Here is a 13,862-nt window from a genome sequence, read left to right as displayed (position 1 = left end):
AGATCTAGGATGTGTTATTTGAGTGTTCCCTTTATTTTTTTGAGCAGTGTATATAGTAAAGAGAATAGGGCCAAGAACAGAACCTTGTGGTACTTCACAAGTAACCCTAGAGGGTGAAGACGATTTATCATTCACATAAACAAACTGGAATCCTAATATTCCAGTTTGTCCTAACAAACCAGCCCCATGGTTCCTCCCTACAGCATGTTCAAGCATTTCTAAAAGAATACATACCCATTCAATAAATTAGAACATTATTGAAAAGCCTACTTTATTTTAAATACTTTATCACTAAGGGAGAAACATTAAACACATTAATTACACAGAGATTGATGCTTGAAAGCCTTTTTTACTGTGAATTATTTTTCATTTTACAGTTATAATTAATAAAAACACATCACATTTAAAATTAGAATTTAACAATAAATAGATTATTTTCAAAAACAAAAAATGTGGACTTAACGAAAAGTATGTTTAATAACGGTCTAAAAGTTGCTATTTTCAAAAGGCACTTTTAATCTGTACTTGTATACTAATTTACTGAATATGACTGTTGTGATCGACAATGTCAAAAGCAACACTGAGATGTAACAAACAAAACTGATTTATCACAATATAATAAAAGTCTTATTGATTGTTAACGAAGTTCAACCAGAATATGCAGTTCAATGTTTTTTTTTGTTTTGTTTTGTTTTTGAAAAAAATAAAAAGAAAGAAAAAAAGAAAAAATTTAAAGCAAAACAAAAATCTAACTGTAAACCGTTTGACCTCCAGAGCGTACGTTAGTCATCTTATCGTGAAAAGCACTACCGGAAGCAGGTTGCACGTGCCGCATGCGAACTTAACGCTGTCGGAGAGTGGGTCATCTCGCTCCAGCCTGACTGGATTTACCTTTTACTGCAGCAGGAGACAAACAGGCTAATATGGTGAGCGCATTCGGACTGAATGAGCTTCAACCGAACCAGGCCCAGGCTCTCTGAAAGGCTCTGGTCCACCTCGGACTCTAGACAAGATGACCGCACCAACGGACGCTGGTGCAGAGCATAGGGCGATTTACGCTTGACCGTGAGCTACGTGAGAGCTGCCCGGCGCTGACAGACTCAACTAGCCGGCAGCTAACGTCGAGATGTCCGCGGAGGGAAGCGGAACGATCCGCACGCGCATCAAGAACCTGCTGCGCTCCCCGTCCATCAAGCTGAGACGGAGCGGTACCGCGCGGCACAAAAACGACCTAAGCGGCAAGGTGCGTACATGCCCACCGCAGACCCTACACACACACACACGCAGACTGTATAACGGTGTGTGTCTGCTGACCCGATTACTGTGACCGCTGCTCGACATGCTGCTACTTCCTCCAGTAGTGTGTCTTCGTTTCTTTTCTTTATTAATAACCGTGGTATTACACAGTGTTAACAGATTATCCGACTGTCATTTGAGACTGTGAACCTTAAAGTGACATTCCAACGCTTTCAGGAATGTTTCACTCTAAAAGCAACATGTTTCCTCTGTCCCATTGTTCCACAGGCTCAGTTATTCACTTCCAAAACACATTCTCAATCCATTCTCTCTCTAAGAAAGTCTTTGGTTTGAACTTTTCTTGACCAAACGTTAGAGAGGCACCAGTAAGGTTTTTCTTTGCTGAAACAGATTTCCAATTATCCTGGAGATCTATACAGCAGATTCAGATTTAAAGTGGTTGTATTTGTTTTATAAAGACACATAAAAATAGAAAACTGCTCCAGGAACCTTGATTAAGTTAGTAGCTTTGGATCCAATTAAAAATGAAGGAACTGCAGCCAAGCATATGAGCCATTTATTTCATTTTTATTCAACAGTAAAAATGTGTTTCCATTACAAATGTGTTCAAAACTTCTCTATATTCTGCTAATGTCGAAAAAGCACAATTTCACAATTGCAGTGTTTCCATTATATAAGAAAGACAATTTAAATCACACATGAATAAGCTTATTGAGCGATAAATGTAATTAAAAACATGCCATGCTATCATCCTATAAATACTTCCTGTCATCTTCTTCGTTTTTTGCGTCAGTAGTAACATCTGGTTATTGATCATGTGACTCATGCAATGCGGGGGGGAAAAAATGTTTCCATTTCAATTTTGTGAAATAATCTTATTTCGATATGGCCGAAGCCCCCTGCCCACACCTCATCCTTGCACCAAAACATTCGATCAAAAACAGAGTTAGTTTTTTAAATTAACGTGTTTCCAGTAAGCAAATTTATTTTCAAAATGTCAAACTGCGCAATGAATGGAAATACCGTTAATGCTCATGCTGCTGGTAGTTTAGCATACTGCTACAGGATGGTGTAATATAATGTTTATATCCTGAAAATATGAGTTCTGAGATACTGTTAATCACTTGACAGATTGCCACTAACTGATCAGAAATGATTGAGGAAATATTGGCCGGTTCCAAACTATAGCCAATTGATCGGTGCATCTCTGCAAAATATTTTTTAATCTTTTGCTTTTCAGAATCAAGTCATGGATTGTTATATTTAAGCATAAAAAGATTCAGTGCTTTGCGATCCAGGACTCAGCTGATTAACCAAAATGCTTGTTCCCTCTCATTATTCCATTAATCACTCTACCAAGCTTCAGCCTCACTCTGCGCGCCTCTGACGCTCACCAGACCTGTTTTACTGGTGTTGCGAGGACAAACATCTGGTCACAAATAGCTGTGGGGAGAATTCAGCTTCCATGTGGGTACAAAGCAGTCTTCAGGAAGTCATCCTTCCGACTGTGCGTGGCATTTTTTTTTAAACGAAGAAGCCGTTTGTCGTGAACATTCCTGCCTTCTGGAAACATTTGCGTGCCCGTCCCTGCAGAAAACCTGTTAGACTGCTGAGATCAGATGTGCTGCAAGAGTTCAGCTTTCAGCCAGAATCGGTAGATAAACACAGATTCTGCAACAAACCAACTTCAGCATTTCATACAGGGGACTCTGAGGTTTAGATGTGATTATAAACATTTTTATCTGCAACGTTTATGTCATAAAGAGAGAAGGGCATCTCCTGATCTGTTTAGCCCACTGTAAGTGTTTAATGATCTGTTTGTCAGCTGTCACTACAACTAATTGCAGTGTTTATGAGTGACACACATGTAGAAATCAGTCAAATTAATAACTACACAGGACTATAGGCAGATTAAATCTGTTTAGGTTCTGTGGATTATTGTCCTGATCAGTGGTTGTTTTCTGTCTCTGCCGCCGCGTTGCCGTCCATCATGGCTCAGAGATGATCAGAGTCAGATTCTGGTTCAGGAAGATCTGCTTTCAGCAGGAAGCTTCCTCTGTGGAAGTGGGCGAAATACTTCAGACATCTGAAACTGTCGGGTACAACGAAGTATTAGGGCCATTGTAGGTCAAAGGAAATAAAGAACATGAACATGGAGGAGTGCATTTCCATCAAAAAAATCCCTCTAGATTAACAAGGAAGAAATACAAATATTTCTAGATTAATTTCACATATTTACAAGAAACAAACTGGATATTTTGTATGTTGAAAAGTCGTAAATTTGCAAGAAAAAAAATCATTATTGAGTGCATACATTTTAAATATTAAAAGTAAAATATTCTCTGACATTCTAAAGTCAGAAATTTGGATGAAAAAAAAAACTCAGACATTTGCAACAAAAATGCCAGAGGTCCTCTGAGGTTTAAGTAATAAATTTATGAGATGCACATCTGGATTTTTTCCAAAGTGCAAGTTGTACATCCTGAATCAGAATATGCCCTGGGGGCAGACTCGTCATGAGCTCATCGAACGGGATCTGGAATACAACATGGCTCCATGGAGTCTGCTCCTGGGAAATGTTCTGATATCCAGATTGTACCTGAACTCACCACTTCAACTGGGCATCTTCAACTCCCTGACGGACGGTGTCCTACTGCTTTTAGATTTTAGACTTCTTACAAATTTCTGACTTAACAATGAAAAATTGTCTGTTTTTTCTTTCAGAATGTACAACTTGTACAACAAACACCAGATAGTGTGCTTTTGTGGAATTAATATAAAACTTTAAGGTTTATTTTTGGTGTATATGTCCTCCTCTGTGGCCACAAAATATTTTTATTTGACTTACCATGGGCATCTGTCATGATCTGTGTTTCTGTGTGTTTATTTTTGACATTTTCTGTGTTTAGTCCCGTTTCCCTGTGAGTTTCTGTCCTGTCCTCTCCGTTGATTGATCCCAGCTGTGTCTCGTTCCTGTGATTACCCTCCCAGTGTATTTAGTCTCACCTGTTGTCTGTGTTCCTTGTCGGATCCTTGTCTAAGTTTGTGTAACGTACGTCCACGGCGTCTTTGTTAGTCTGCCCACACAGTTGAACTGTGAAGTCCTGTGCTGGCATTAGCTCATCGTGTCAGTCTTTGTTGTCAGTGCTACCGGTATTTAGCTGCGTGCTAACTTCTGTGCCGTGCCGCCTGTTTTTGGACTGTTTGAGCTTCTTCACCATTAAATCCTTCATCTTAATCACAGTCTGGGTCTCAGCGTCCTCTCCTCACCACAACCACATCAATCCTGACAGCCTCACGCTCTATCAGTTGTCAGGAGTGTAGAATTAACAAAACCAGCAAATTCTGATCTTCTGCTTGTATGGCCATCTGCGTCTGACCTTACGACCCCGTGTAAAATGGGTGACCTGGATGTTCACGATGCAGAAACATTGTATTCATTTGTTCTTTTTACAAAAATGTGTGACGAAATCCTGCATTAAAAATGTACTGTTACATTACAAACAGATGAAACGTGAAATGCACCTGTGGTCGTTTGCTTGAAGTTAAAGCAAAGCTATAAAATGGGGCTAATTCAGAAATCAGAGGAAGATTATCTAGGATAATACAACTGAAGAGCTTACAGAATCAGATTAAAGAGGTCATTTTTTTTTGTCTTAATACCGTGACAAATAGTAACAGCTGCTGTAAAGCCCAATTTTATTTATTTTTTGACACATTAGAAAACAACTGATCATGAAGTGTTTAGTATCTGATAACAGTTAGTAGCACAATTATCACAACTTGCATTACAAACTGTAAACAGCAGTGGACTTGAGAGAGTAGATTCTCATCTGTACTCTGTGATTTCACATCATGATAGAGTCAAACTCCACATCCAGATTTAGTGCAGCACTTCTTGTTCTTCTTTTTCTTCTTTCCACTTATCCTCAAGTGTTTCTTTATCTTTTCCCTCCTTGTCTCAACCAATAGATCAGACAAATTGCTAACATAGAATCTGTGGGGAACACGGCAGGTTTGCTGCGATGCACCGATCAGGCTTTTACCGGCTCATAGCGATTTCTGTTTTTTTTTGTTGAAGTCCGATTTGGGTCAGTTTGCCAATTTCTTCCTGACCTGAAGACTAGAAAATTGACATATATAAACATTTTATTTGAACAATTAAATGGATCTACCACTGGTCCCAAATGAGATGTGATGTTTTACTTCTCATCTAATTTAAAATACATCTTATGAACTGGCTTTTGAAAAGCCAAAAAGATTTCAGTGTTGAGTATATATAAGGATATATAGATATATAGATTCTTATTTTGTAGTGCTATTTTTATTTTTTTATCCCTTTATTTATTATTGTGCTTTAATATTAACCTGCTAATGAGACTAGAGATTAGACACCTGACTATAATCTATTGTATTTACCTTTAAATTATTAATACCTATTCTCCCATTATTAAAAATAAACTAGGACTTAAAAATAATAATAATTATATAACCGATTCCCTGATAGAGGTAGTAATGTTTTATTCATTCTAATGTTTTTTCCTATTTCTGTATCGCAGTCATTCACTAGAAATGCACTGATCAGAGATTTTGTGGCCAATATCTGATCTCTGATTCAGTAGATATCTGGACTTGCTAATACCAATTTTAGCCATCTCTGTGTAATAAAGCACACTTAAAAAAAATCAAACCTTGAAACCTTGAAATAAAACGTTTCATAGTATTGAAGGACAGAGGAAAGTAGGAATTTTCATTTGTGATGCGTCTGTTGAGCAGATCTGACTGGTAAACAAAGAAAATCCACATCCACATTCAAGCACATTTCTGAAGGATGAGCTAGTTACCTGCTTTTCATTCTTTGTACGAAGAGATTTGATCAGAAATTATGCCTTTAAGATCATTAGAGTGATAATGTTGTTTCCTTATAACCTCACTGGAAAATGGAAACAAAACTATTTTTTTAAAGGATTCATTTTCTCATATAACAGCTTTGTCCTGAGACAATCATCTTTTTCATCTCATTCACACACATTTCCTTCTAATGGCTGCTATATTTATATCAGATAAAAATGAGCAGTAGAATTAAACTGTCTCATTTGTGAACACCAGAGCTACAGGGATTTTTTTCCCCTCTAAACTCAGCATCTTTTTCAAAATACAAAACAATAAATAAGAACATTATAACTGTAGGGAGTAACACATTCATTCAGCAGGAGGAATGATTGTTGGTTTTCTATTAAGACAAATCAGTTAGCTGATGTGAATCTAATTTATATTATTGATTGTCATATAAACGCAGTGAAACTGTGATATTTCCACTCAGGATTATCATACCAGGAGGATTTTATACATGCCTGGTTAGTATTGGAGCAAATGTGACCTTTTAGCACTGTCCCTGGTGAGAAACATTAGCGTTTCTTGTTGTTGTTTTTTTTCCGTCTTATGATTCTCTGAAGTACAAACAAATCTAATGTACAGTATGAATGAAACTTCAAGTCAAATCTTTTTGTTACAAATGTCATCTCAAGAATACTTGAAACTCCTTTAAAACCCATTTAATATCCACCTTTTTTAATAATTCAGACACCAAACACACCACAAAATGTATGAAAACACACACTGGATACAGTCTCAGGACTACCGCAGAAGCTAACATCTACAATATTCCACATGTCTGCTCTCGGGGAACAGCGAATCAGCCGCAAGGAAAATAAATGGCATAAAGGCTGGATTTACGGCTTTGAACATGCCAGCCAATAGCGTGTTGAGTAGCACTGCGACTAAATATTTCACTTCTCCACACTCCATTCTCTCAAATATTTTAGATATGATCTATGGAAAAAATACGCCAATAGTTACATTTTCTACATATAATTTGGAACAAATACTGAACCACTGAACCACAAATATGAGGAGGTCCACTGTATGCATCATGTGAACCTGTAATCAAAAAAAATTATAGACATAGACTTTATTGTCATTCAATTATATATTTAAAATGTACATACTGAGTGAAATTTTGTTGCAAGGCTATTATTATTCATTATGCATCATCGGCAAACGATCTAAATGTCGTAAAAGGCAATCAGATTTTTTTTGTCAGTTAATTACATATGCTGCTAGCTTTCTAGCAGTATTAGCTGACATTGTGTGGCAAAGACACAACAGCAGCCTTTGTTACCATGACAGTCCCCATCTATAGACTAACTACTAACTGTGTGGGATATATATAGAAAGAAAGAGGATTGGTGGGTCTGCGTTTGGCTGACACACCAACAAGCATGTGGGCCGTTTCTTCCACTGTGTCCGGTCTTTGGACAATCGGTGCATTTTTGAAAAGAAAAGATCTTTCAGTGCTTCTTTTGACCCAAAAATGTAATCCAGACAAAAGAAGGTATCAGCATGTGACTTGTCTCTAAAACAAAGACTCTTTCCAACAGAGACAGCTAACACATGGCTACGGCATTTTTTAGACAGAGCACCTTACATTGTGCTATAAACTAGGCCTGTAGAGTATACTCTCTAGTATTTAAAAGGCTTATAAATCAGGACATGATAAAAAAAAATGGGCCAATTCTTTCCAGATTTTCACACTGTGTACATAGAACCCCAGAGGAACCACTCAACATGACATAATATTATTATTTATTTCTCAAATCTAAACCAAAGTACAGTTAGTATATGAAATGTTCATACTAACCACAATAACACAGTGGTTTTATATTATTTTTGTCCTTTCTTGTTTACAACATGCAGCCATTCGTTTATTCAAGGCTTTTTTAAAGGTCTCACTGCTATTTTTTTCATTGAACTTATTTGGGGAAAATTGCTTGGAATTTCTTTCATATACACAAGTTAATCCATACCCTCTCTATGAACAAATAAATGATTAAATGCAGATTACTTTATTTTGTTGCAACAAGGCCAGGTGATAGGATTATTTGTTTAGGTTCTAGCTTAAAGCAATCATCCTGAATTACTTAGCTGTGATAACGGAAGAACAGCTTTTAATAGAAATATCTTTTATTGTTCCATGGTGGGAAAAATTTAAAGTGTAACAGCAGTAAAGTGACAGGTAATCGAGGCATGAGGTTCACACAAAGATAAAAATGTAAAAAGTTATAAACCCCCCCCCCACATCTCCCCCAAAACTAAGTAATATACTGTACAGTAAGGGAAAAATTAAAACATAAAATACTGTGCGATTATCAAGAGTCGACTAAAATTGTGCATGTGTATTTGTGTATTAAAAACAACCGACTATTTACAACATGTGAAAATAAAACTGTGCAAAGAGAGATGTACAAATATCAGCAGAAATGTAAGCCACTGTCACAGACTTTAACTGGGAGGAAGGATCACTGATGATGCTCCTTTGTGTGCTTAAGATCCAACTAAGATGCACTGAGTAAATTCTGTATGATTTTGTTATGGACGGACACCAGGTGTAGTTTACAGTTTTTCATAATCTTCAGGGTTTTTTCTCCAGTCTTTCAAACCAGAGCAGGACAATAGTCAAACAGGATTATGGGATGTTTCATTTATAAAGCACTTCCTGGGGATGTTTGTGGTCACTGTTACATTAAAAAAATAAAAATAAACATAACTAAGCAATTATGTAATTAAGTAAGTAATTTAATAATATTATAATTTAATGACAGCTGTAGTAATAGCCAGATGTTCTTACCTCAACTCATTGTCTGTCGTCTTGCTGTGGTTTTTAAATGAATAGTGGTTGTTTGTCTTGTAGGAGGCGCTTCCAGTAAAACACCTGGGGGAGAAGGTGTTTTCTTTGTCGTTTTGACATGAGTTTGTTTTAAGTCATTTGAAAGTTTAGATTCCTCCCCCCCCCCCCTAAGATTTTTGGATTAGCACAGTAAATGCTTGTATTTTTGCGCAATACACTTTAACTTGCTAGGTAGAAATAACTAAAATCCAGCGATGGCTGAAGCCTTAAGTCCATAACTCTTCCGTCCAACACTTGGCCAAATAATAAGAACATCAAAAGTGGTTTCTATTTGTTTTGTTGAAAATATGCCAAAACCTTCTGCTGCTGAGTTTTGCAGGAACAATAAAGAAAAGTGTAAATATGTAGAAACCATTCAGTATCCGTCACATCTCCTGCAGAAAGCCCACATCATCACCCATCTAACACTGTGCTGTAGTTGGTTTTCTCTAACCATTGTGTTGGGTAGTACAGGCAGACATCTCCTAACTTTGTTCTCATTTGTACAGAGGACATGCATTCCAGAAATCTTTTGTTTTGTTCCAACGTTTGTCTGCAAACCTGCACTGTGGCAGGAACGGCTTTTCCTTACGCGTCCTGCCTTGAACTCTGACATTTGCCCTGCTAAGGTTAGTTTCACGCCAGCAGCAGGTCGTGTGCATTGTGAATGTGGAACAGCGTGGTTTACATTTTCTGTCCTGTGTTAAACAGATTAGAGGTTAGTCATGCATGCCTTCAAGCGTTCCAGCATGTTGACATTTGTCACGTTGAGATAAGCATCAGGCATGTTATTCCAAGGAAAACACAGAGCAAAAAAATATTTGTCCATCACCACATTGAGCTAATATCAGTCATAACACTGGATCAAACTAGCAGCTGAGTGATTCAGTAGTTTTTTTTTATTAAGTTCGCTTAGTCTTCCATTCATATCCAACATGTTTATGAACAGCTGAATAAATATTCCAAATATGCATTGGCACAACATCCCATAAATAACACGGAAACAGTAAGCAGCATTTTAAAGCCTCCAATCACAGATTTTACCAGTGGTGGGTTAACATGTGATTCAGCCGTACAACAGAGGAATCCCTGCTGATGTTTTCGCAGTATTCAAAATATTTCAGGAAAACTTTTTCCCATTAGTCTAGATTCAGTTTGGATAAAGATGTGAAACGTCAACAGAAAAGATTAGGAAGCACCTCTAAAACTGTTGTGCCGTGTTCCTCACAGCATTGAGGAGAGTCTCTCTCATTCACCCTGAAGTTTTGTTCTAAAAATATATTTTAGATACATTTTAAAATATGTTGTGTAGAACCAGGACTTTAATACATTAATTTTGATTAATTAAACACAAAAGTTTTAATACAATTGTCATTTTCTTTTTGTAATTTTCTTATTTTTCCCCACAAATCTGTGGGCGTACCAGATTGGTGGCTTGTTTGTTTATCTGCAAACAAATACGATGGATGATGGAGCTGCTTCTTTTGTTTCACTCTGGGCTAATTTTTATTTCAGAAATATGATCTAATGGGACACTGGAAAAGACTGTTGTGTTCAGGTTTTGCTAAAAGTAGTTAGCCTATCAGTGAAGCTAATCAAGCCTAAACTAACATCTCAATGCTAAACATTTTGCAGCAGCACAGACATCCCTAATGTCAGCGTCCACAGTCAATATTTCTAAAGAAGTTCTGTGAATGATGAGGGGTTCAAACATGTCTATTTATTCAATAATTTAGCAACAAAATTGGTTTTTGATTTCAAAATCTTGCTTAGTTGGTCAATAACTTTTGATTAAAATGTGATTAATTGTGATCAATTAATTTCAGACATAGCAATTAACTCGATTAAATTTTTTTATTGAGTTTCACTGCAAATTTTGTAACACTACAACCCAAAATCTTGATACGTTTCACTTGGATTGTATGTCACAGACCAACATAAGGTGGCACAAAAAAAAATAATCCTCCCTAGGGGTGCTACCATCTGCCTTGTGATGTGTTGTTACTGCATGTCAGTACATCTGAATTTAAATATGCCCATAACAGCAATATATATTTTTAGTGAGCCTTGATATCCTCTATTGTGCGTGTTTATTCAAACCACAAGGTCATTCTGGCTCTTTGCATATCCTCTCAACCTGAACTCCCACTAACCGTCTGTCACCCCGCCTCTGACCTCAACATGTTCGCAAAGACAGAATAGGTCACTGGGGCTAAAGCAGCCTTATTGTGTTCCACCCAAAGCACCACTGTTAAATTACAAAAATACTATGTTTTGCACTTGCTCATTTATTTATCTGTGGTAAATTTACAACACAGCCACACAGCCTACTGACATTTCTATTCAGACTTCAGACTTAACAGAGCTACACCCAAATTCACCACTTCCAGTTTCTGTTATCTAAGCAAATGACTGACAAATGTAGCTATTAGTTCCAGGNCAAAGTTTTTTTTAATTTTTTTAAACCAGTAAACATGCACATATAAGCCGCAGATATCTCTGCCGGTCCAGGTTTTCTACAAGTATGCAGCAGCACCAGTGGGGGGCGGACAGCCAACATTTGACAGGTCAATTGAATATCACATTTATTATGGTTGAAAAAGAAAAAGTAGCCAAGATTAGATTTAACAGAACTTATTACGGTAGTTTCCGAACGGTAACTGTAACAGTAAAAGTGCTGATCCTTCGTGTGTCTGCTACTAGCATGTGCTAAATCAGTGGTCTCCAACCTTTTTATTACCGGACCGGTCAAGACTTGGAAATTTTGTTGCGGCCCGGGGGGTGAACAGTCAGCTAAGGCTTCTGCATGTTGGTGTTCCGCTAAATCCTGAATATGCCCAATTTGGGTTGTCTTGGCCCTTTTATCGCAGCCTGTGGGGTTTTCCCTGATTGGAAACGAGAATACAACCTGCTGAATGTGACAGTTAGCCAATCAGAAAGCACGGTGACGTCAGAACAGAGGGGAATCCCAAACAGCTGACATATCGCGCAACTGAGAGTCCAGTGGATATCGGAGATGATATGTGGAAATGTTTATTATTTTATGTAAAGGTCGTTATTATATGTTTATGTTTATTCAGTTAAAAATGTTAACTATGAAAAAACATAGTCACCTCAAAATCATAGTGCAACAAATAGAGCGGCTGCTCCCGTCGTCTTTTATCCACCACCTTTTCTTTTTGATACGTCTTTTATCTCTTAAAATGACTCCACAAACTATCACTATTGTTTCTACATAGTCATCCATGTTTGGTCATTCTAAATTCCCGTATGCTATGTTGGGGGTTTTACTGGATCATCCTCTGGAATCGGGATGTTGGTGACTGGAATCGGTTCGTGTTGCTCCTGCCTTGGAGACACGAACCGATCGAACCTGTTGTACTTTTATCAGCTCTGTGATCACAGAGGTTTGGAGAATCGGCCGACAATTCATAAATCATGCCGTCTAAACCAGACTTAAGACTCACAAGCTCTACTCATCTCCTCTCGACCACTGCCTAAACGCTCTCTGACTGTGGTTGCTATGGTAACGTTTATATATCCTTTGATAATAACAGAAGCGCCACAAAAACAAACATTTTACTTTCGTGAAAATTTTAACTCATGATAAAGACTAACGGGAGCCCTGAGCTTGTTTCTCTGCAACGAGATGGTCCCGAGATGGTCCCATCTGAAAGTGATGACAGACAATGACAACCAAAGTGTTGCTTATATCCACAGCCTGCTTGGTCTCTAGTGGTGAAGCAGCTTTAAGCTTCATTGCCTCATTAGCAGCTGGTCGCCGCATGTTACGCAGAGCGGGCTTGTAGAGTGGGACTCACCTACCGGTCCGAGATAAATCCATTCTCCTGTCTCTTCTCTGGGCCTTTTCCCCTTTGCAAAGAAACTTTCCAAAGATACCTGATCTGTTTCTTACTCATTTTGCTGCTTGTGGGCTCAATGTTGACACGCAAGTAACCGAGACTTCCAATGATTCACTCTTACTGCTAAAGAGCCCCCTGGTGGTTGAAGAAAAATCCACATATAAACGGCTCATAGTCCGGAAAATACGGGAAATGAAAAAAAATCTGAATGCTCTCTGGTATTGTTCAGGGGGCCGGACCAAATGTGGATTCGGGCCGGATCCGGCCCGCGGGCCGTAATTTGGGGACTCCTGATTTAGATATTTGCCATTATAAATGAAGTGCCTTTTAAATATTATTTTGTTCTTTACACACCTTTTTGGAGACTGACATGCTCAATTTTTTTGTGTCCGCAGTGCAGTGTAACAGACTTCCTCATGAAGTTTAAACAATAAAATATGTATATTTTTTTATGTTTATCTTCAATAAATTGATTAACTGGACTAAACCTTATTTTAATACGCAATTGATATCTATTATCTATTAAAACTATTTTTATTTTTTGATATCTTTTTCATATTCTACATGTCCCAGTACTAACTTCCCACCCTGTTGGGATGTTTCCTTTTTGCCTTCAAAAAGGCTAAAATTCCATAAAAAACATTTACTGGAAGTGACATCAATTGGTTTTAAAGTGAATTCAAGCAAGGAAAACAAGGTAAGCTTCAATTGTCACTCTGTCCTTACTTTTTTATTCTTAAATACATTAAATCTGTTTGAGTCAACCTTAAAGTTCCACCCTCTTATGAGAGATTGTGGAAAATGTTTATTCAGTAGAATAAAAAAAAAACACATTATTTTAGATTTAATCATTAAAGGTTTGTTATTCTGTTGAAGGGTAACTAGTTAAATGTTCACCACATAAAGAGCTACAGGTAGATTAGTTAGAAAAGGTCCACCCTGCTATGTTCCACCCTGTTTGGTTCACGAACCAAACAGGGTGGAAATTAGGGTGAAAAGTAATCATTTTAAGTCAA

The sequence above is a fragment of the Poecilia latipinna genome, unplaced genomic scaffold, assembly GCF_001443285.1.
Source record: "Poecilia latipinna isolate Pla-1442-1.1 unplaced genomic scaffold, P_latipinna-1.0 Scaffold1117, whole genome shotgun sequence".
Classification (NCBI taxonomy): Eukaryota; Metazoa; Chordata; class Actinopteri; order Cyprinodontiformes; family Poeciliidae; genus Poecilia; species Poecilia latipinna.
The sequence above is the reverse complement of the archived record's forward strand: the minus strand, read 5'-3'. Positions refer to the sequence as shown.